This window comes from Protopterus annectens, chromosome 6.part0, assembly GCF_019279795.1.
Source record: "Protopterus annectens isolate FY-2018-M chromosome 6.part0, PAN1.0, whole genome shotgun sequence".
NCBI lineage: Eukaryota > Metazoa > Chordata > Ceratodontiformes > Protopteridae > Protopterus > Protopterus annectens.
Genome location: NC_056737.1, coordinates 686,967,990 through 686,989,530, shown reverse-complemented (window position 1 = coordinate 686,989,530; position 21,541 = coordinate 686,967,990).

Sequence of the window (21,541 nt, the reverse complement as noted above, 5' to 3'; positions counted from 1 at the left end):
AAGAGGGCATAACACAGACAAATGACTCATGCCAAAGCCACAGATTAAAACTCAATGTCAAGAAGTGCATTATGGTGCCCTTTGGGAAAACTTCCACACAAGACAATTACTTTATTGATAAAACACCCCAAGTAATCTGCAAGCATACACACACACACACACACACATTCATATATCTATATATATATATATATATATATATATATATATATATATATATATATATATATGGATTCCTATTACAAGAACGAAAGTTCACAACTTCGAACTTGTAACAGGAAGCCTCACTTATGCAAAAGTTCACTTTAACGAAAGTGAACTTCCGCGAAAGTGCACTTCACCAAAAGTACCACAGCACAGTGGAGGACATCAAAAAATAAGCTATGTCCTCCACTATGGTGCGATACTCACGGACCTTAGGGTCAGGGCATGGGTTAGGGTAAGGTGATAGTTAGTAAAGCTATCCCCTTACCCTAACCCATGCACTAACCCTAAGGTTCGTGACTATTGTACCATAGTGGAAGACATTGCTAGGTCCTTCACTGCACTGCAGTCATCACGGACCTTAGGGTTAGGCCACGGGTCATGGTAAGGGGATAGCCTTACCATGACCCATGCCCTAACCCTAAGGTCTGTGAGTACTGCACAGAAGTTCAGTACAACGCCCGTTCATTGTACTGAACTTCGCGTAAGTGCACTTTTGATTAAGTGCACTTTCGCTGCAGTGTGCTTTCCATACACTATTTCGAGGTTGTGAACCTTCAGTCTAGTGTATGGAATCCATATATATATATATATATATATATATATATATATATATATATATATATATATACAGTAATGTGTCCTTTGACCAATACACAGACAAGATAGTAAGAACATCAATTTAGTCGCCCATCTTATGAGTGTATGGCATCCATGTCGAAGAAAGTTACAGTACCACTTTACTCAGCTCTTATCAGACCTATCATTAAGTACAATAATCCCTTCTGCAATGTACATGCCCATGTATCTGCAACTGTTGAAATGCCCATAGAGGTTCTTCATGAGAAGAATCCAGGGCATTAGCACACCTTTCTACACAGATTACCTTAGGACCCCATCTCTGTACTCAGTCTCACACAGGTTACTGAAAGGTGATCAATGCCTGGTGTATACAGCATCCTTATATCCAGCCCTGATGGATCTTTTGCACATATGCAAAATGAACAGCACTACAAACACTAGATACAAGGATGTAAACTTTGCCTGTATCACAAATAAAACATGCTGGTGAGACTGATATGTGCCTCAAAGGACTCCCATGAAATAGGCATTCCATCCATGTGATACAGAGTTCAACCCTGACCCTATTTAAATGTACCTTAACCATTGGGTGGGAAAATGTAAATTCACCCTCCCTCAAGTCTGGCCGTCATGTCTCTGATGGACAGAAGCAGTCACTAAGTGAAATATTAAGTAACTAACATACCCCCCACAAAAGGCTTAACCACCTCCAACTAATGTACCCCTCTTTATAGACACCAAAGGTAAATGGGGGCACAACTGCATTGGGTTGCACATCTAGGCTTAAAAAGTCCTGGTGGTCATTAGTCTAGTACAATGGCTCTGAAACTTTGCAAGCTGGAGGACCCCTTTTCTCAAGAAAATATTTTTGCAGACCCCTATAGGTGTTGGTACACATGCATTACGTTTGGAGCAACCCGTCAACCCTCCAATTCAGCCCCCCCCCCCATGCAGCCATTTCAGTGTCCCATTACTTGGCTATCCCTCCCCAGTTTCCATAAACACTGTTCAAAATTTTCAGTGTGTATACTGTTTTTTTCTTTACTATTACAATGATTACAGATATTTGGATTTCATTTAAAACTTTTATTTAAAATTTTATAGCACAAACACTGATAGATATTTGCTAAAGCTAAACAAAGCAATACAGTTTAACAATGAAAACAGGTTTATCATTAAAACATCTCTGCCTTTGAAACTCACATTCACTGAAGCAGCACTGAAACCCACATTCAAAGAAAATGCATCTAGCCAGTGGCAGATTAAGTTTACCTTTGGGGTTTTTTCAAAGCGTAGGTCCCTTGCAAACATTTTTAGGACCATGCAAAATTTATTTTATTCACCTTCCAGATCGTATAATTAAATTTTAAGATACAATAATTAAATTATAGGCCTTGTATAAAACAGCACCACTTGGTAGAGCTTGTTTTAAATGTGTAGCTTTGCACATTTTTCCAGTGAGCAATGAAACAAAACATATGAACCAATATTGACAAAACTGCCCAATTTAGAACATTTCAACCATAAAAGGCCACTCAAACTTCTGTCATTAGAATCCACCAATACCAGTCAATATGCACAATCTCTGCAGAAATAAAAGTCATCTGACTAATTCCATAAAGAGATCTGTAACCAATGAAAACGTTGCTGCTAACAAACAACTTTATATTTCAGTGTTTCATCTACATATCAATTCAGTGCCTGCTACCCTTGAAGAATAAATTGCCTACTTATGTCACATAAAAAAATGGTATGCTGGTAATATTGCATGGATGGCATACCTAAAACAGATTCATAGTCACTAAGCATCTCATCCAAAGGAGGACATATTCATGACATCAGCACCCCACCCCCTGAAAATGCAACACAGTATCAGCAATCCATTTATATGCTGTGGGAGTAGAATCCACAGCCTTCTGCATTAAAATGCAAGCATGCTACCTGTTCTGCTACTAACACTGCTTTAAAATTCTGTACCACAGCAGTGATACCATTTGCTAGCTTGCTAAACAAAACAGTTGCACAGAACAGACAAACTTATGGAGCAAACATCTGGGCATTCTGCAAAAACCAGGATGGCTGAGGGGTATACTACCAATGTCTTCCACCATTTTATGACACACTCCAGGGATCTAAACCTTGTCATCACAATGAACAAAACATGCTGGAGGGATAGGTTCCTGACCCAGAGACTCCCCATACTCTGGAATAGACTGCCCATACATGTCAAGCAGAGTGCCTCATTGGCCATCTTCAAAAGGAACCTTGATGAATGGATGGGAGATAGGAAATTCACCCCGGGGATCATGTCAGTCACCCTGCTAGACAGGGGCCCAGAGAAGTAAATATTGTGGGAAGAAATATCCAGGGAATTGTTATGGCTAGGCTTGCATAGGCCCTAGGGCCGATAGCCTAGTACCAACTTATGAACTTATGAGAAACAGACCAAATGAAGCAAAAATTTGGACATTCTGCGAAAATCTGCAAAGTTGACAGATATGCTGTCAACTGCATCACTTCATTTTTAAGCCCTAATTTAAAAAAGAATACCTTTAGGCCAGGGTCTTTAAGTAAGATCATCCGGATCAGCTCTGCAGTAATTTCTATCAGTAGCGACCAACAAATCCTGGACCTTACTTGGAGGGAACAGAACCGTTCTTTAAATTTCCCTCCAAGTTTTAACTGCCAAGCAGAAAACACAGGGCAAGTGAGTAGCTGCTCAGCGTCAGCCACAAATGCATAAGTTGTTCTTTCTCTCCGTCTCTAAAAACTCAGGGCAAGCAGCTGCTTAGCCATGAATGTGGAAATTAAGCAGCTCAGCTGCACACAAGAAAGTCGATTTTTCATTTTTACTTTTATAAATTAACCATGAGAGGAGCAACTTTTCTTTTTTTCACAAGGTTGCTGACAATGCCCAAAATCTAGGTAAGTTCTAGGTAAGCTCACTGATCCCTGGAATGTATGGTACAGACCCCAGTTTCAGAAACACTGACCTAGTATGTGTGTGTGTGTGTGTGTGTGTGTGTGTGTGTGTGTGTGTGTGTGTGTGTGTGTGTGTGTGTGTGTGTGTGTGTGTGTGTGTGTGTGTGTGTGTGTGTGTGTGTGTGTGTGTGTGCGTGCGTGCGTGCGTGCGTGTGTGTATATATATATATATATATATATATATATATATATATATATGAACCTGTGAACTTTGGATATGCTGCAGATGCTTTAGAATGTTGTGTGATGATGGCTGATGCTGGTCTATGTGGTTTTTATTACAGTTACTGTTATGCAAGGAAATGGAAGTAGGAGACAGGTATTCTGAGAGTTGGGATAGAGAGGTGTCTTGTATTTGTATAATAGCTAGTAAAATAGCAGATTCTTGGATGAGAGGGAACAATAGTATAATCAAATGGCTACTGTGAGTAGAAATCCTGCTGGATGCATTGCTCATAGGTTCATAGGTAAGTACTAGGTTAGCTGCCCTTGTGGGCCATTTTAAGCGGGTCTATGTTAAATGTTTGAACATCCAAAATGTTGAACGTTACATGGTCGAGACCAAATGTTCGACATTTGGATGTTCAAAAATAAAAAAAAGAAAGAAAACACAGAAAAAAACACTATAACAGTGAAGGCAGGGGGGCTAGCTCCCCTGCACCCTCCACATCCCCTACTTAAATATACCAACTCCGAGACCACACTTGAGTGCAGAAAAGGGAAATTCCCTCTATTTGCACTGTACAGTGCCGTTGAATGTCTATCTTCAAGCACTCAAAATTTCAAACGTTTGGTCTCGACCATGTAACGTTCGAAATTTTGAGTGTTCGAAGATTTGACAGGTACCCTTTTAAGCCTAGCCAATTTCCCTTTTTGTGCTCAAAATAACCTATCCCATTTGGTTATATACTGACCTTACCCATCCCATGGCTAAGAATGATATATTACCCCTAGTGAGAATAACTGGGGACATGCCATAGATAATTTCAGGGTAGCCATGCATGGGACAAAGCATTTAGGAGCTGCTTCTGTCCAATAGTAGTACAGAGAGCAGCAGTACTGCTGTAGGTAATGTTGAGATAACTGTTTTATTTTTCCTAGAGGTAGTGACAATAAGAGGTAGTGATGGTTCGGTGGGATGTGGTTATACCTTTTAGACTTAGTTACAAAGTGTGAAAGACTGTCTTATCCATTTTTGCATAAAGAGTTTTGATGCTGGGCCAGCTGCGATATGGAGTACAAACAGATATAATGCACAACATGTAGTGCTACTTAGGAAAAAAGTATGTCTGGTAAAGAACCATCAGTTATATATCTAATGTATGCCCATTAAAGAATATGCTAACTGCACTATAAGGTGAACTATGAAAGAAACTCTACTTCAGCAAGTATAAGCTGTGCTAAATACTTAATATATGTTGGTGAGGAGGTTGGTATAATGGTACAGATGCAAGGTACAGGATTTGTCACATTTAGTCACTGTCTGGTTATTGGCTAGATGTCTAATAGTCCACAGACTGATTGTGTAGTTTTTAAATATGAACTTATGAAACTTAGTTGCCTCTACACCTAAGAGATTAGCTCAAAGTGCCCATATATTGTTCATGAAATGGTTATTTCATGTCACAAGATGATTCTCTAGATGTTTCTAGAAGCATCTGTAGTCTACATCAATAGGTCTCTGATGCCATGGCTGCAGGACAAAACAGGTAATTACCACAGTAGTGCCTCACAGACATTATATCAACTCAGTAATGCCTCAAGATAACTTGATCACACATTGAATCGATATCACTGCCACTGAGTGGCTTACATAGACTTGCGTGGAAATGGGAATTGTATTGTAGGTAGGCTTTGTTTTTTTTTTGTCTGAAAAGTGGGTAGGACAGGCTGGAAGGCTAGGCAAACTTGTTTTCTCACAGCCCTTTTTCATCTGCAAGGATGGGACTATATTGCAGGCAGTCTTTGATAAATTTCTTCGGAAGGCAGAAACAGCCAGAAGGCAAGGCTATCTGGTTTTCTCATAGCCCTTCTGTGATCTGTACATGGTTAAACACTGCAATAGAGGTAACCTTAAATAAATATGTTTGGGAGGTTCTCACAAGACACATTCATCTAATCATACCCCTCAGCCTCTTAGCACAAGAAATCTGGACAAAGGCAAAAATAATGGAGGGACACAGGCACAAAAATAGGGACTGATTTTAATCATTGCTCTTATAAACTTAGAAAGTTGCTAGAATAGCAGGATTTGTATTGGCATGCACTTTCTGTAAAGATATTAATTCTGAAAGTCAAAACTCAGTGCTCACTGATATGCTAGAAAACCACAAATTTTGTGAGCAACATGCAAAATATGAGGCAAAAATGTGGACATTTTGTGAAAGCCTGGTCAATATTTTCCTCCTGTACCATTATGTTTCACCTAAAAATCTACCATTTCCCTTTGATGGTGCAATCTAATTTTGTCAGCTTACTAATTAGCAATTTTTTTTCTACTCAGGATATTATTACTCTACATTGTATGGTTTGTTAGACATCTCTTTATTTTGTCAATTAGTTGTTTAGTTTACTTACTGCCTGTATTTCTTATATTATCCTGTAATGTGTTTTTTGTACTGTATTGTATTGTATAATTGTTACGTGTTTTTGGTATTATATTGCATGAATTTGCATGTAATATTTTTTTTTTTTGTAAAGGAGCTTTTCTCCCCAGGCCTCCACTGAAAATGGGCCTCTGACACAGTCAGACATCCCCAGTAAACAAATGGAAAATAAAAATAAATAATATACATAAAATATTTGCCAGTCTTGTGATAGGCCTGTTTAACAACGAATGTATCACAATGTAAATAAAATAGATAATAAAACCATAAGAATGATACTGAAAAATAAAGCCATCAGCTGCCTTGCAGAGTAAGATAGAGAAGAGCCATGCAAGATATTATACAGCAAGTTTGTCTTCCGATATTTTTAATATATGACAGCATCCTAATACATTGAAGAAATTGATACCCAGGACAAAAATTGGGTTAAGAGTCAACATGACTTACAGAAATTGCTAAGCCCGTTTTGGAACATGGTGTGTCTTCATAGAGAGAAGATGGTGTTAAACAAGTTTATTCTTTTATGCACTGATTGCCTACCTGTAGTTAAGTATTTTATTTATTTATTTATTTTATTTTTACATTTGTTAACCAGGGTAGTCTGTTTGGGTTCTTAGAAGCCCTTTTTCAGCAGAGACCCGAGGAGAAATATTTCAAATATTGAAAGCCTGCAAGGAACCAAGGATTCAAATAAAGCACAGCAGATAAACATTGATAAATTATGTATCACAATTAAAATACATATGCATATGGAGTATACACCTTCAATGAGCTTACACTTATTGGCATTTAGGTTAGAGAAGCTATATGAAAACACAACAAATTATGTTGGGTATGCCAAGGTGTTGCTACTACTCCATGGATGACATGCAATCCCAAAGTTGGAACATAACTGTTGTGGACTTGACCTGCCTGAGCTGGGTTTTTTCCTATGTTATTTTGTTATTTTTTATGTTAGCTGTATTTCATTTTAGATTTTATGATCATTTGTGTTTGTGATTGGATGTATTGTTACAATGGCTTACACTTAACTCACTGATTCTCAGAACACAGGCAGAAGGTCAATAACAAATTCAGAGCAATGAGGTACAGCATGAATGTGATTAGAGAATGGGTACCAATGCACTAAACACTTTGAAGTACATCAATAACATATCCACAAAAGCGTTAAAATCCAAAACACCAAAAACTAGGAACAACGCCATGAAAGAGACATCTGGTTGACAAGACTTCAGAATTTATTGAGCACTTCTGTCAGTGAGTGCACATGGATGTCTTCAGAATAAGGAAGTATGCACAATCACTTCCTTCTAAAATCACAAAATCACATGACAAGATCACACGACAAGTTGCATAACACACAATTTAAGATTTTGAAATTTCAAAAGGCTCCACACTTTTTAAACTATATTACCATATTTTAACATGCCCCAATATTACACAAACATTTTATTTGACATTTTTTTATTTAAAATCTGAATATAAACACTTGCATAAATGTAGATGTATATACACGCCCACACACACGTGTGTGTGTGTGTGTGTGTGTGTGTGTGTGTGTGTGTGTGTGTGTGTGTGCTCACCCCTCTACACATTTTTATACCAAAACATTGCATTTCTGAAATGCTCTATACTAAAAAGTCTCATATATTTATATTTATACATAGAACCAATAATACCAACAGTAATGTTACTGTTTGAAGTCAAATACATAGCACCCATTCACAAACAGTTTCCATAGTTTTTATTTCTTGCTTTTTATTTTTTTATTATTTATTATTTATTGTTTGTTGTTTATTATTTATTATCTATTTTCCTCCGCCCAAAATGTTGAGAAACATTTTGTTTTTTAGTACCTAATAATAATAGGCTACTACACATGGTACCGTGCTTTTAACTTTAAATAACTAGAAATTGATACCTTGTCATTAAGTCCTGGAGGCTTGGTGGCATTAACTCTCAACTGTCATGTAAGTTCTCTATATTCCAACAATTCACATGGACCCCCTCCTATACAGATCTGATTAATAGCTGACAACTTGAAATTATATCCAGGGTTTTCTATTATGTGCATAGCCAAAGCATTGTTTGTGTTGCCTGTTTGAATGTCATATCCGTGTTGATAAATTCTTTTTTTAAACGCATTAATACTTTTACCTATATAAAATTATTCGCAACACTGACAGATGGCTATATATACTATTAATGTACTATTACAGTTACATTTGTGTTTTAACCTAATGTCTCCAAAACCTCTAACATGGACACTGTCTCCCTCTAATATAAAGTGACAGTGATGACAATGTTCACATTGTTTTCATTCTTCCCTTGTTAGTGTCACTTTTTCCACTTTCTATTAGATTTTTTAGACATTTATCTTTTTTATATACTATTAATGGTTTGTCCCCCACCTTCTTCAAATGTTCATTTTGGGGCTCAAATATAGTCCAATTCTTGTACATAATATCGGTGATATCATAAAACTCAGAATTAAATGACAACACCATTGCATGCCTATATATATTAACAGTGTTGTCCACCTGTGTTGGGGCCTGTCTAACTTGCATCATTCCAACTCCAGTCCCCAACAGGGGAAAAAATGACTATTAATTCTTTTCATGGTTGCTTCTTCAAGTATTGGATCTACAAAGGTAAAGGGATACCCTCTTCTTAGTAGGATATCCCTCAAAATATCCCTTTCCTTTTCATAATTCAAAATATCGCTTACCATATGTGCTAAATGTACACATTGTCATTTTACCAATGCTCTTTTTTGGCTGATAGGATGTCCACTGTGGAAATGTAAAAATGTGTTCGAGTAACTTGGCTTTTTATATAGTGTAGACATAAAGCCATTATTTATTCTATCTTTATGAATGGAAATGTCTAAGAAACGGACTGTATCTCGGTGTATTTCCATGGTGAATCTAAGAAAGGAAGTGCTTGTATTTAAAAATGTAAAGAATTCATCTAAATGTTCTTGCGTTCCTTCCCAAAAAAATAAGGGCTGGTCACTCCCTTGCTCTCCTGGTCCCCAGTAAGACTCCCCACTGGCACGACTATAGGGTCCAGATCTCAGCCTAATGGGCAAGCTAAAACCTCTAGCACCCTCTCTGTCCACCCAGTGCTTCGTGTCCCTGCCCAAGTAGCTGACACACACACTCACACACACACACACACACACACACACACACACACACACACACACACACACACACACACACACACACACATGCACACACACACAAATGCACTTTGAGATAAGGTTATACAACTACACAGACACTTCTGGGGAAGACTGGCACAGGTTCTCCAGCTGTGCCCCTTTCTCCCAGACTATACAGTAGTACCAGCTGCCACCACCCACTAATATTCATCAGCTACTCAAAGGCCCTTAAAAGGGTGTCCAATTATTACTGTGCAATATTATTATCTAACTGGTAAGTGTGACTAATCAGTCAAGGCTTATTAGAGTGGCTTTGTACAGTAATCACTACAAAATATGCAATGTACTCTAGAGCTTTAACTTATCTCTACACAAACCAGCCACAGTTAAAACGTTTTAAAATATTTAATAATAAATAATTAAAACCACAAGACAATACTTTCTACTACACAGTCAGTGCTAGTCAATAGTTCAGAGATCACACAAAAATACTTAAAATAAATCAGTAGTACAGTTCTGACATCACAGAAAAACACTTAGTCTAATCTTTTCTAATTCCTAGCTACCTCTAGGAGAAATCACAGTTCTAACATACTACTTACATAAATAGAGCATAAGGTAGTGCTCAGTTGAATTTTCAAGACAAAAATGCTTAATGCCTTCTTATTCTCTCTGTTTAAATTGAAACTGCAGTTCTGATAAAACATTACATCATTTCACACTTTCCTGGTATTCCCAGGATGACAGAAACTGCATTTACATTATTTTACACTTAGGCAGAAACCAGAGCAATAAAGGACATTCCACATGTAAATTCTGGTCATTAGCTTTAACCTTAAAACAGTACACAGGAAGCCTTCATCTAGCCTGGCTGGAGCCGAATTGTAAACATCAAAGGCAGTCATGGAATAATTTTAATTTCAAAGGACCAACAAGAAATGCTTGACTTAGCTTTTTTACAGCAGAGGGCAATGCTGCCACATTGTTTTAAGTTCAACATTTCACAACATGTTCTTTCATTTAAGAAGTAAGACTGCATTTCAACATTTCACAGTATTTACAAATGATAGAATTATGTACCAAATTATATTTGACTAGGCTGGCAGCCTTCACCCATCTCTACCAGTCTTCACATCCCCCCCCCCAGAGAACTCAAGCTAATTTTTCTAGTGACCCCTGAGAAACGCTGCTTGAGAGGGTTAGGTCTATCTGGGTGTACCTCACCCCATTCCCTGTCTTGAGAGCCCATCTGCATTGGCATTGCAAGCTCCATTGCAGTGCTGTACTGATATATCATATGCTTGCAACCCTAAGCTCCATCTTAGCAACTTGGCATTTTGCTGACTGGCTCAGTTTAACCATGTTAGGGGGTTGTGATCTGTCATAACAGTGAATTTCCTTTCATACAGATAAGGTTGAAGTTTCTACAATGCCCACACTATGGCTAGACATTCCTTTTCTACTGCTGCATAGCATTCCTCCCTGGGTTGGAGCCTATGACTGAGATAAACCACTGGGTGCTCGTCCCCCCCTAAAGAAATCTGGCTAAGTACAGCCCCCACCCCGTGGTTTGAAACATCCACCTGCATAACAAAATTGTTGCTGTAATCTGGACTGGCTAATACAGGGGGTCCTTCCAAAGCTTCTTTAAGCTTCTGGAATGTCTGCTCACATGCTGGGATCCACACTACCTTATCTGGCCTGTTCTTCCTTGTCAGGTCTGTGAGGGGAGCAGCTATGGTACTATAAGTGGGGATTAACTTTCTGTAGCACCCTGCTGTCCCTAAAAATGCCCTCACCTGCTTTTTGGTAATAGGTGCAGACTATGCCTGAAGGGCTTCCACTTTGGGAGGTTCTGGTCTAATCTTACCACTCCCCACTCTATGTCCTAGGTAGGAGACCTCTGCCATACACACCTGACAGTTGCTCAGCTTAATGGTCAACCCTGCCCTCTGTAGTCTGCCCAGCACCTCCCTGACATGCTGAAGGTGCTCTGGCCAGGAATGGCTGTAGATGACAATATCATCTAGATAAGTAAGGGCAAACCCTCCTGCTCCTCTAGGATGTGAACTACCAGCCTCTTGAAAGTCACTGGGGCATTCTTTATCCCAAAGGGCATCTTTGTGAACTCATACAAGGCAAAAGAGTCGCAAAGGCTGACTTCTCTCTAGCAATGGGAGTCAAGGGCACCTGCCAGTAACCCTTGGTAATATCAATGGTTGTAAGATAGTTAGTCCCACCCAGCTGCTCTAGGGCCTCATCTGTCCTTGGCATGGGGTAAGCATCCGACTCTGTGTGAATATTTAATTTCCTGCAGTCCACACAGAACCTGGTGCTGCCATCCTTTTTTGGCACCAGCATCACTGGGGAAGCCCAAGGACTGTTGGACTCTTGAATCACCCCTAGTTCCAACATCTCCTATACCTCCTCCTTCAGAGTCTGTCTGACTCTCTCAGGCACCCTATATGGGACTTGCCTAATAGGCCTTTGGGGTCATGTATCCACCTGGTGCTGCACTAGATGGGTGCACTCTGGTTTCCCAGTAAACATGTCCCCAAATTCCTGCAACACTGCTTGGATTTCTCGAACCTGGGTAGGAGATAGCTGTTGGGACATTGCTACCCCTTCCACTGAGGTGTCAGCTTGAGCCTCACTGAGGAGATCAGTCCCCAGATCTCCCTCAGACTTCTCCTGCAATCCTCTGCAAATGCTCAGCACCAGGGCTTCCCTATCATGGTAAGGTTTCATCATGTTAACATGGTACAATTTGTCCTCCTGCAGTCTTTCTAGCAAGTTCCACCATGTAGTTAACATCACTTACATTTCTTACCACTTTGTAGGGTCCCTCCCAAGCTGTTTGCAGTTTGTTGTGTCTGTCAGGAATGAGAACAATTAACTGCTGCCCGACAGCATACTCTCTAGCTCGAGCATTCCTGTCATACCACACTTTTTTCTGTTGTTGGGCTTCTGCCAGGTCCTCCTGGGCCAAGCCCATGAGTTCCCTGAACCTTGTCCTGAGGTTTAGGACGTATGCCACAACAGACTCCTTGTGATACTCACACTCACCTTCCCACTCATCTCAAATTAAATCTAAAGGTCCCCTCACCCTATGCCCATATAGCAACTCAAAGGGTGAAAGACCTGTGGTTTCCTGGGGAACCTCTCTGTAAGCAAACAACAGATGGTGCAAATATTTGTCCCAATCCCTCTTAAACTGATGTGCAAATGGCCATAGCATGGACTTGATTGTAGAGTTTAACCTCTCAACAAGACCATTAGTCTGGGGATGGAAGGGGGTGGTCTTCATGTGCTTCACCCCACAGGACTTCCACAGACAAGTCAGCAGGTCTGACATGAAATCGGCACATCTGTCAGTCAGTATTTCTTTTGGGAAACCTACCCTGCTGAAAATCTCTAACAAAGCATTTGCCACCTTCTCTGACTCAATGGAAGACAAAGCCACTGCCTCAGGGTATCGTGTAGCATAATCCACTACCATTAGGATATACTTTTTCCCCTGTGGAACTTGGGGTACTCAGAGGACTCACAATATCTATAGCTACCCTCTGAAATGGCTCCTCAATCACAGGCAAAGCCATCAAAGGAGCTCTCACCTTGTCTCCTACCTTGTCTACCTTTTGGCACTGCTCAAAGGTCCTACAGTACCCTGTTACATCTCTGGAAATTCCAGGCCAATAGAAGTTCTGCATAATATGTCTCTTTGTACATTTTATGCCCATATGACCTGCAAAGGGAATATCATGGGCTATGGCTCGAAGCACCAGATGGTAGGTCTAGGCACTACCAACTGCTGTACTCTCTTACCTTCTAGCCCTCCCTCAGGGGTCCACTCTCTGTATAGCAACCCTTCATCCTAGTATACAGATTCCCCCTTTCCTTGAGAATCAGGTGCCTCCCTAGCTACCTGCCTCAGGCCTTGCAATGTAGTGTCTGAGAGCTGAGCCTGTCCCAACTCCCTCCTTGTAACCCTTCCTAGTTCCCCTTCCACAGGAAGTCTGGCATCCTCTGACAGTGGTGCCTCACTGTCAGCCTGGGTACTACTACTCACCTCTACCTCTGCAGTCACTCTGTCCAAGGGACCATCAGTACCCCTAAGCAGCTGTGGCTCAACTTCAGTCACACTGCTAAAAAAGTAGCTCCCTCCCTGAAGTAACCACCTTACCAGTCCTGGCTGCAAGTATGCAGTCTGTCTGAGTCTCCCCCAGGCTAACAGACCCACATACTTGTCTCCTAGCCTGACCGCGTGTAACTGCATAAGCACATGGTACTGCCTCATCCAAATCCTTCCATCACAGGACATCTGTCGGATAATAGTTTAGTATCCCTCTTGTCTCAAGACAACCTACTATTGGCATTTTGTCTTTCCCACTTACTGGCTCCCTCACCTTTTATTCCCCACCTTGCCTCCATGGACACCTGTATGCCACATAGCCCCACTGGTTGCATTCAAAACATGTAACCCTAGCTCCTGGATGTGTACCTGGACTAGTGGCTTCCCCTGCTTCCAGCAGATTCTGTTGGGGCAGTCTGTGCTGCCCACCATGGATTCCTTTAGACCCATGAGCAATACTGGGGGTCTCCTTCCTGTGCAGGGCTGTCCTGCTTGCCAGGTATAGGTCTCCCTTTGTCCCCAACTCATCTGAAGTAGCACATTGTCTATCAGCTAACCAGATCCTCATTTCCTCAGGCAAAGTGCTAAGGCTTGTTCCCTCACCAAAAGGTCTGCCAGCTCTTCAAAAGTGGTGACCTGACATCCACTCACCCATCTATGGAAATAAGTGCTCAATTCAGCAACATATTCACACACACTTTCATCTGCCTTGCGTCTATGCTCACAAAACTTTTTTCTATACATTTCAGGTGTTAGCTTAAACAGTTCTAAAAGACATTTCTTTACAGCAGTATAATCAAAACATGCAACGTCAGACATTTTGGACAGAATGGTTACAGCTTTACCATGGAGTAAGGGGGTCAGGAACCGTACCCAGATCACTTGGTCAACTTCATACTGTTTACATACCCTCTCAAACATATGAATGAAACTATCAAAATTATCCCCTTCTTTAAACTGCAGAAGAAGTTTACTGATCTTTTCAGCTTCTAGGATCCAGTTACTCCTTTCCCCATTACCTCCATGACTCCGGTGAAGAGTCAGCATCTCCTTCTCATGCTGCCTCTGCCTCTCTTGTTCCTCAGCTTGCAGACATAACAGTTTCTCATTCTCCTCAGCCTGCAAACGTTGCAGTCTCTCATTTGCTTCTAATTCCACACACCTGGCCTCCAACTCAAGTCTCTTTAGCTCCAGCTGGATTTTTAAATCCACTGCAGAAAGGTTGGGCTGTCCATTCTCTGAGGGAATTATATCTCCACTGCCAGTCTGATTGTCCTCCTGGTTGCTGTTTTCTGATCCAGCTGTAACCAAGGCTGCAATCAGGTCTGCCTTAGTCAGGTTTCCATGCACCAGTCCCCTAGCCTGGCACATTTCTGTCAGCTGGCTCCTTGTCAACTTTCCATACCCTTCTTCTGACATGCTGCCTGCTCACCCTGACTAACTAAACTAACAAAAGAAATAAAACAATTGTGATCTGAACTCTGAGTAGTCACTGCGTGGTTGTTTTAGAGTATAAATACACCTTCAAAGCTCACTGTACACAAGCTACAGGATTCACTCTACCCACACCACTACAATCCAATTAGTATTTGCCAACTAATTAATATGTGATGTGGATATCCCACCACTGCCAAACAATTATTATGTGAGGATATCACAACCACTGTCACCAATTAATGTGTGAGGATATCCCAACCACTGCCAAACAAGTAATATGTGATGCCCGTGCCCTGGCCCAGTAATCAAGGAGCCTCAATCCTCACCACTAACACCAGAGAGGGCATCTCATATATGAGGAAAGGATAACAAATGTGCACACTAAAGTGAAATTTCCTTTCAGAGCACACAGAGATCACAGTCAGTCTGGGGCTGGTCACTCCCTTGCTCTCCAGGTCCCTAATAAGACTCCCCACTGGCACAGCTATAGGGTCCAGATCTCAGCCTAGTGGGCAAACTAAAATCTCTAGCACCCTCTCTTGTCCAACCAGTGCATTGTGTCCCTGCCCAAGTAGCTGACACACACACACACACACACACACACACACACACACACACACACACACACACACACACACACACACACACACACACACACACACACACACACATACACATACACACACATATGCAGTTTGAGATAAGGTTAGACAACCACACAGATACTCCTGGGGAAGGCTGGCACAGGTTCTCCAGCTGTGCCCCTTTCTCCCAGACTTACGGTAGTACCAGCTGCCACCACCCACTAATATTCATCAGCTACTCAAAGGCCCTTAAAATGGTGGCCAAGTATTACTGTGCAATATTATTATCCAATTGGTAAGTGTGACTAATCAGTCAAGGCTTATTAGAGAGGCTTTGTACAGTAATACTATAAATATGCAATGTACTCTAGAGCTTAACTTATCTCTACACAAACCAGCCACAGTTAAAAGGTTTTAAAATATTTAATAATAAGTAATTAAAACCACAAGACAATACTTTCTACTACACAGTCAGTGCTAGTGAAGAGTTCAGAGATCACACAGAAATACTTAAAATAAATCAGTAGTACCATTCTGACATCACAGAAAAACACTTAGTATAATCTTTTCTAATTCCTAGCTACCTCTAGGAGAAAACACAGTTCTAACATACTACTTACATAAAGAGAGCATAAGGCAGTGCTGAGTTGGATGTTCAAGACAAAAATGCTTAACGCCTTCTGATTCTCTCTGTTTAAATTAAAACTGAAGTTCTGATAAAACATTACATCATTTTACACTTTCCTGGTGTTCCCAGACTGACAGAAACTGCATTTACATTCTTTTACACTTAGGCAGAAACCAGAGCAATAAAGAACATTCCACATGTAAATTCTGGTCATTAACGTTAGCCTTAAAACAATATGCAGGAAGACTTCATCTAGCCCGGCTGGAGCCAAATTGTAAACATCAAAGGTAGTCATGAAATAATTTTAATTTCAAAGGACCAACAAGAAATGCTTGACTTAGTTTTATTTATAGCAGAGGGCAATGTTGCCACATTGTTTTAAGTTCAACATTTCACAACATATTCTTTCATTTAAGAAGCAAGCCTGCATTTCAACATTTCACAGTATTTACAAATGATAGAATTATGTACCAAATTCTATTTGACTAGGCTGGCAGCCTTCACCCATCTCTACTAGTCTTCACAATGGTGTTTGCAAAAATTGGGGCACAAGCGACTCCCATTGCCACTCCTGTCTTCTGCATAAACAATTGATGGTCAAACATAATACAATTGTTATTCAACACCATCTCCATCAATATCCTGAATATTAATACCCTTGTATGGTCAAGGCTTGTATTCTGCCATAAAAAAATCATAAAATAATTCAATCCCATCATCATGGGGAATTGAATTAAAGAGATCTTTGACATCTGTTGTCACAAACACTAAATGGTCTGCATATCGTTCTTTTTAAATTTTTTTCAAACAGTCCCATGAATCTTTTAATATGTGTGGGGATTTTTCTAAACATCCTTTTAGGTGAAAACCTATGAATTTTTGCCAAATTAAATGTTTTTGATGCCCGGGCATCCACAATTGTCCTATGCTGTGGATCTATTGTACTCTTGTGAATTTTAGGAATACCAAAAATTGTTGGTATTCTATGGTTGGTCTGAGTTAAGAATTGTAACTCAGTTGAGATGATCTGGTCATCCAAAACCAAATCATCTAAAATAATATTAATGTGTCTGCAAGTTATGTTTAATTAGTTCAGAGACATTTCTTCATAGTCATCACTGAGCAAATGTGCCTGCATTTTGTCTATATACATTTGCTGGTCCATCATGACCAGTCCAACCCCTTGTCGGGTTTCATAACTCTGATAGCTTTGTTGTTAATGATATCCTTTAAGAGCTTATTCTCTCCTTCACTTAAATTCACTGTTGTCTTTTTTCTCCGCATCTTAATCTCCTAATGTCATTAGCACACATATTCTCATATGTCTGTAATACTGGATGTACAGGTAGATTATACACACTCGGTTTTATACACCCCTTTTTTACTTCAGTTTATTCTACACCATTAAATAAAAGGCAAAAATTAATTTTTTTACATACAGTTTTAAGTCCAATAGTGTTTTTCCTATATTAGCTGAACACTTCAGAACAAAGTTCAAACGTTTCTAAAACAAGTTAGCCAAGTCATTGGTGACAGTAAACCAACTCAGATTATAAATGTTGAAGTCTCGATGGTCATTGAGAATAGCATGACAACTATTACATACATTGTTCACTTCATCAAATACACCATCATTATTATTGTCAGCCAAAATCATTGCCATCTCATGTCTCTCCCCCTCCCTCCCTCTCCCCTGAATGGTCCACCCCTGGTTGGGGTGAAAAGCCCCTGAATTGTCCATATTCTTGTTGGAATTCTGGTTCATTCGATTCTGAATTCTCTCTGTCCTCCTCAAAGTGTTCCCTAAAGGGACACTTTCCTCGTTATTTTCCATCTGGTCGAACTCAAACCCATGGTTATTACTGATAAAATCAGTCTCTTCAAAGTGAACATTCCCAGTGCCCCTGGGTCTGGTAACATTATTCATTATACTAGGAACAGGATAGACATGACCAAATTCATATTCCAATAACTAAGAGATGAGCGATGCACCACACCATAAAATGTATCTCAACGATTTATTCAGAGCTGTATCTCAAGACAAAAAAACAACAAACAACGGATTAGCGCTTTCAGCTATCAAAGCCTTCTTCAGATCCACATTCAAAAGCCACATCTCAATCTAATATAAAGCATATAGCAGCCAATGACAAAAAAACATGTAAACAAGCTGCTTTGCTCTAACCAATACAAGTGCTTATACAAGCACTTCATCATCCAATGTGTTTCGTTATTCTAATTAGCTTCTACTAGCAAGTTAAGATGGAAAATGTAAATTAGACTTCGCTTTCTCAAGCATAATTGGTCTCAGCTAGCAAATGAAAGCAGAAATGTAAATCAGACTTTACTTGCTTAAAAATCATTGGTTTACTTTAAACATTAGACAAAACCTAGCTTTAACTAGCAAGTTAGGATGGAAAATGTAAATTAAACTTCACTTTCTCAAACATCATTGGTCTGGGCTAGCAAATGAAAGCAGAAATGTAAATCAGACTTTGCTTGCTTAGAAATCATTGTTTTGCGTTAGACATTAGACAAAACATAGGGAACTTCTATCAAAAAAGTATTCCCTATCGCTTTCATAAGAATAAAAACCAAATTATTCCAAGTTCACTCATCAAAAAGTGTGATTCTATAAAGACATTTAACAAAACATATCTTACTAAAATATAAATAATTAAAACATTTTAGCATTTAAAAATATGTATGCAAACTCCTTAATAACAAAGTACTAATAAAATATAAAATATAATATATCTGCAAAATTGTGTAATATATACTACCTACATAAAAATTATTAAACAACAGAAGCAGAAAAAATATACATTAATAGTATAAGCAAACTCATATTCCAGTCTGTACCTTTGTCTATGTTTAAACAATGCTCCGTATTCATTAAGTTTAGAATCAAAGCATAAATCATTAACTATACTTTCATTTACATTGTTAACATTGGCTTTTAAAACATTCATTTTTTTTATCATTGTCTCTTACCAGGGCTTCCATGTGCTCACACCCGTACCGGTTAAACATAGCCACAAGTTCCTTGTGCAGGTCAGATCCATTTTTCAAGGCATTAGGGAATTTCCATATTTGTAGTCCTTTAGGGACTTGCTCTCTCCGAAGGCATTCCCCTAAGGTAACATTTCTCTAGGTTCATAGGTTCATAGGTAGGTACTAGGCTATTGGCCCTCGGGCCTGTACAAGCCTAGCCAAAAAGGTACCCTGGCTTTTGCCACCCAAGAAAATTATTTTCCTGTGCCGCTGTCAAGCAGAACCACAGAAGTGATCCCCGGGGTGAATTTCCTATTACCCATCCAATCATCAAGATTTTTCTTGAAGAGTGCTAATGAGGAGCTCTGTTTGACATAGATAGGTAGTCTGTGGGACAGGAATCTATCCCTCCATCATGTTCTGTTTATTGTGGTGACAAGGTTTAGGTCCCTAGAGCGTGTAGCTCAGAGGGATTGGGATTTCTTTAAGTGGAGCATGTCCAACAGCTCTGGGTTTGACATAGCTTTGTATGTTAGGCAGAGATCGCCTCTGAGTAGGCGATATGCGACGGAGTAAAGCTGGAGTTTTTTGAGACGGTCTGTGTAAGGCATCTGTTTGAGGCCAGTAATCCTCTTTGTGAGGTATTTTTGCAGCCTTTCCAGTTGTTGTAGATGTCTTGTGAGGTACATACCAAAAGGGGCATTGTACTCTATAATGGGTCTAATGAGTGATGAGTAGAGGGGAACAATGACCTCTTTTTTTCTGGATGAGAAACCTTTTGTGATAAGGTGTGCCATGTAGTAGGATTTCCTGACCACTGTGGCAATGTGATTATCAAAGGAGAGACTACTGTCCACCTGTGTCCCAAGGTCTCTTATTACACTTTCAGTGTTAAATAGACTACTGCCTATGTGGCAGTTCATGGGTACAGAGTTTTTCCAAAGGGGATGACAATGCACTTTTTGGCATTGAGCTTGAGACCATGTCTTTGACACCAGGCATCTGTCTCAGTGAGGCCCTTTTGTAGGATGTCCACATCGTTAGGAGTTTCGATTATGGCTCCTAGTTTGCAGTCATCTGCGAATTTAGTTAGCCAAAGACCTTCTGTGTTAGCTGTACTTCAGAGAAGTAGATACCAAACAGGAGAGGACCCAGGACTGAACCCTGTGGTACTCCACTTGTCACTGGTCAGAAGTCTGATTTGGAGACTGCTACTTTCACAGTGTGGGTTCTGTCAGTAAGCCAGTTGGCAACCCATCTTGTGACATAAGGATTTATACCTAGTTTAGTGAGTTTATCTATAATTCCAGAGTGGGGAGATGGTGTTGAATGCCTTGGTGAGATCTAGATAGGCTGTGTGAACCACCTTACCCTCATCTGTGGCTTTGGTGACTACTTCAAAAAAGTCTATCAGATTTAGGAGACATGATCTGCCTTTTACAAACCCAAACTATGTGGGGTCCATAGTTTGGAGATCTCCAATTTCTTTGTTTATGAGTTCCATGATGATACGTTCCATGGCCTTGCAGACTGGGCTCGTCAGGCTAATGGGGCGGTAGTTCCTGGGGTCTGTTGTGGCCGCCCCTTTGTGGAGTGGGATAACTGTCACGGTGCACCATTCAATGGGCACAAAGCCTGAGGTGAAGCTATGATTGAACATGGTACTTAGGTGGGGTGCTAGTTCATTCTGTAGTTCATGTAGAAGGCAGCCTGGGATGTTGTCAGGTCCCATGGATGCTGTGTTCTTGGCTTTGGAGAGTGAGGTTTTTACCTGTGCAGCCGTGATTACAGGAACTTTGCATTCTTCCCATATAAAGATGGGCCCTTTAGGGGGTGAGAGGGGGGTAAAGTTAGCACTGAACCTATCTATCAGGATGTTGGCAATATCAGTTGTTTCTGTATATTTAGTGTCATTGTGCTGTATCTCAGAGCAGATCTGAGTGTTGCCATTGAGATTCTTGACATAGCTGTACAATGCTTTGTGGTTGTCTTTAGAATCAGTGGCAATTGTGTTTTCATAACTAGCTTTGGAGGATTTTATGGTGGATCTCAGCTTCTTACTGAGACTGACTAGAAATTCCTCCAATCGTGGAATTTTACTCTTTTTTGCAACAGTTTATTTCTTCTGTTGTAGAGTTTGTTTATGGCAGAAGACCACCAGATTGGCTTCCTTTTTTTGGAGGATAGCATCTTGGTTCTGTTAGGGATAGCATGATCCATGCACTC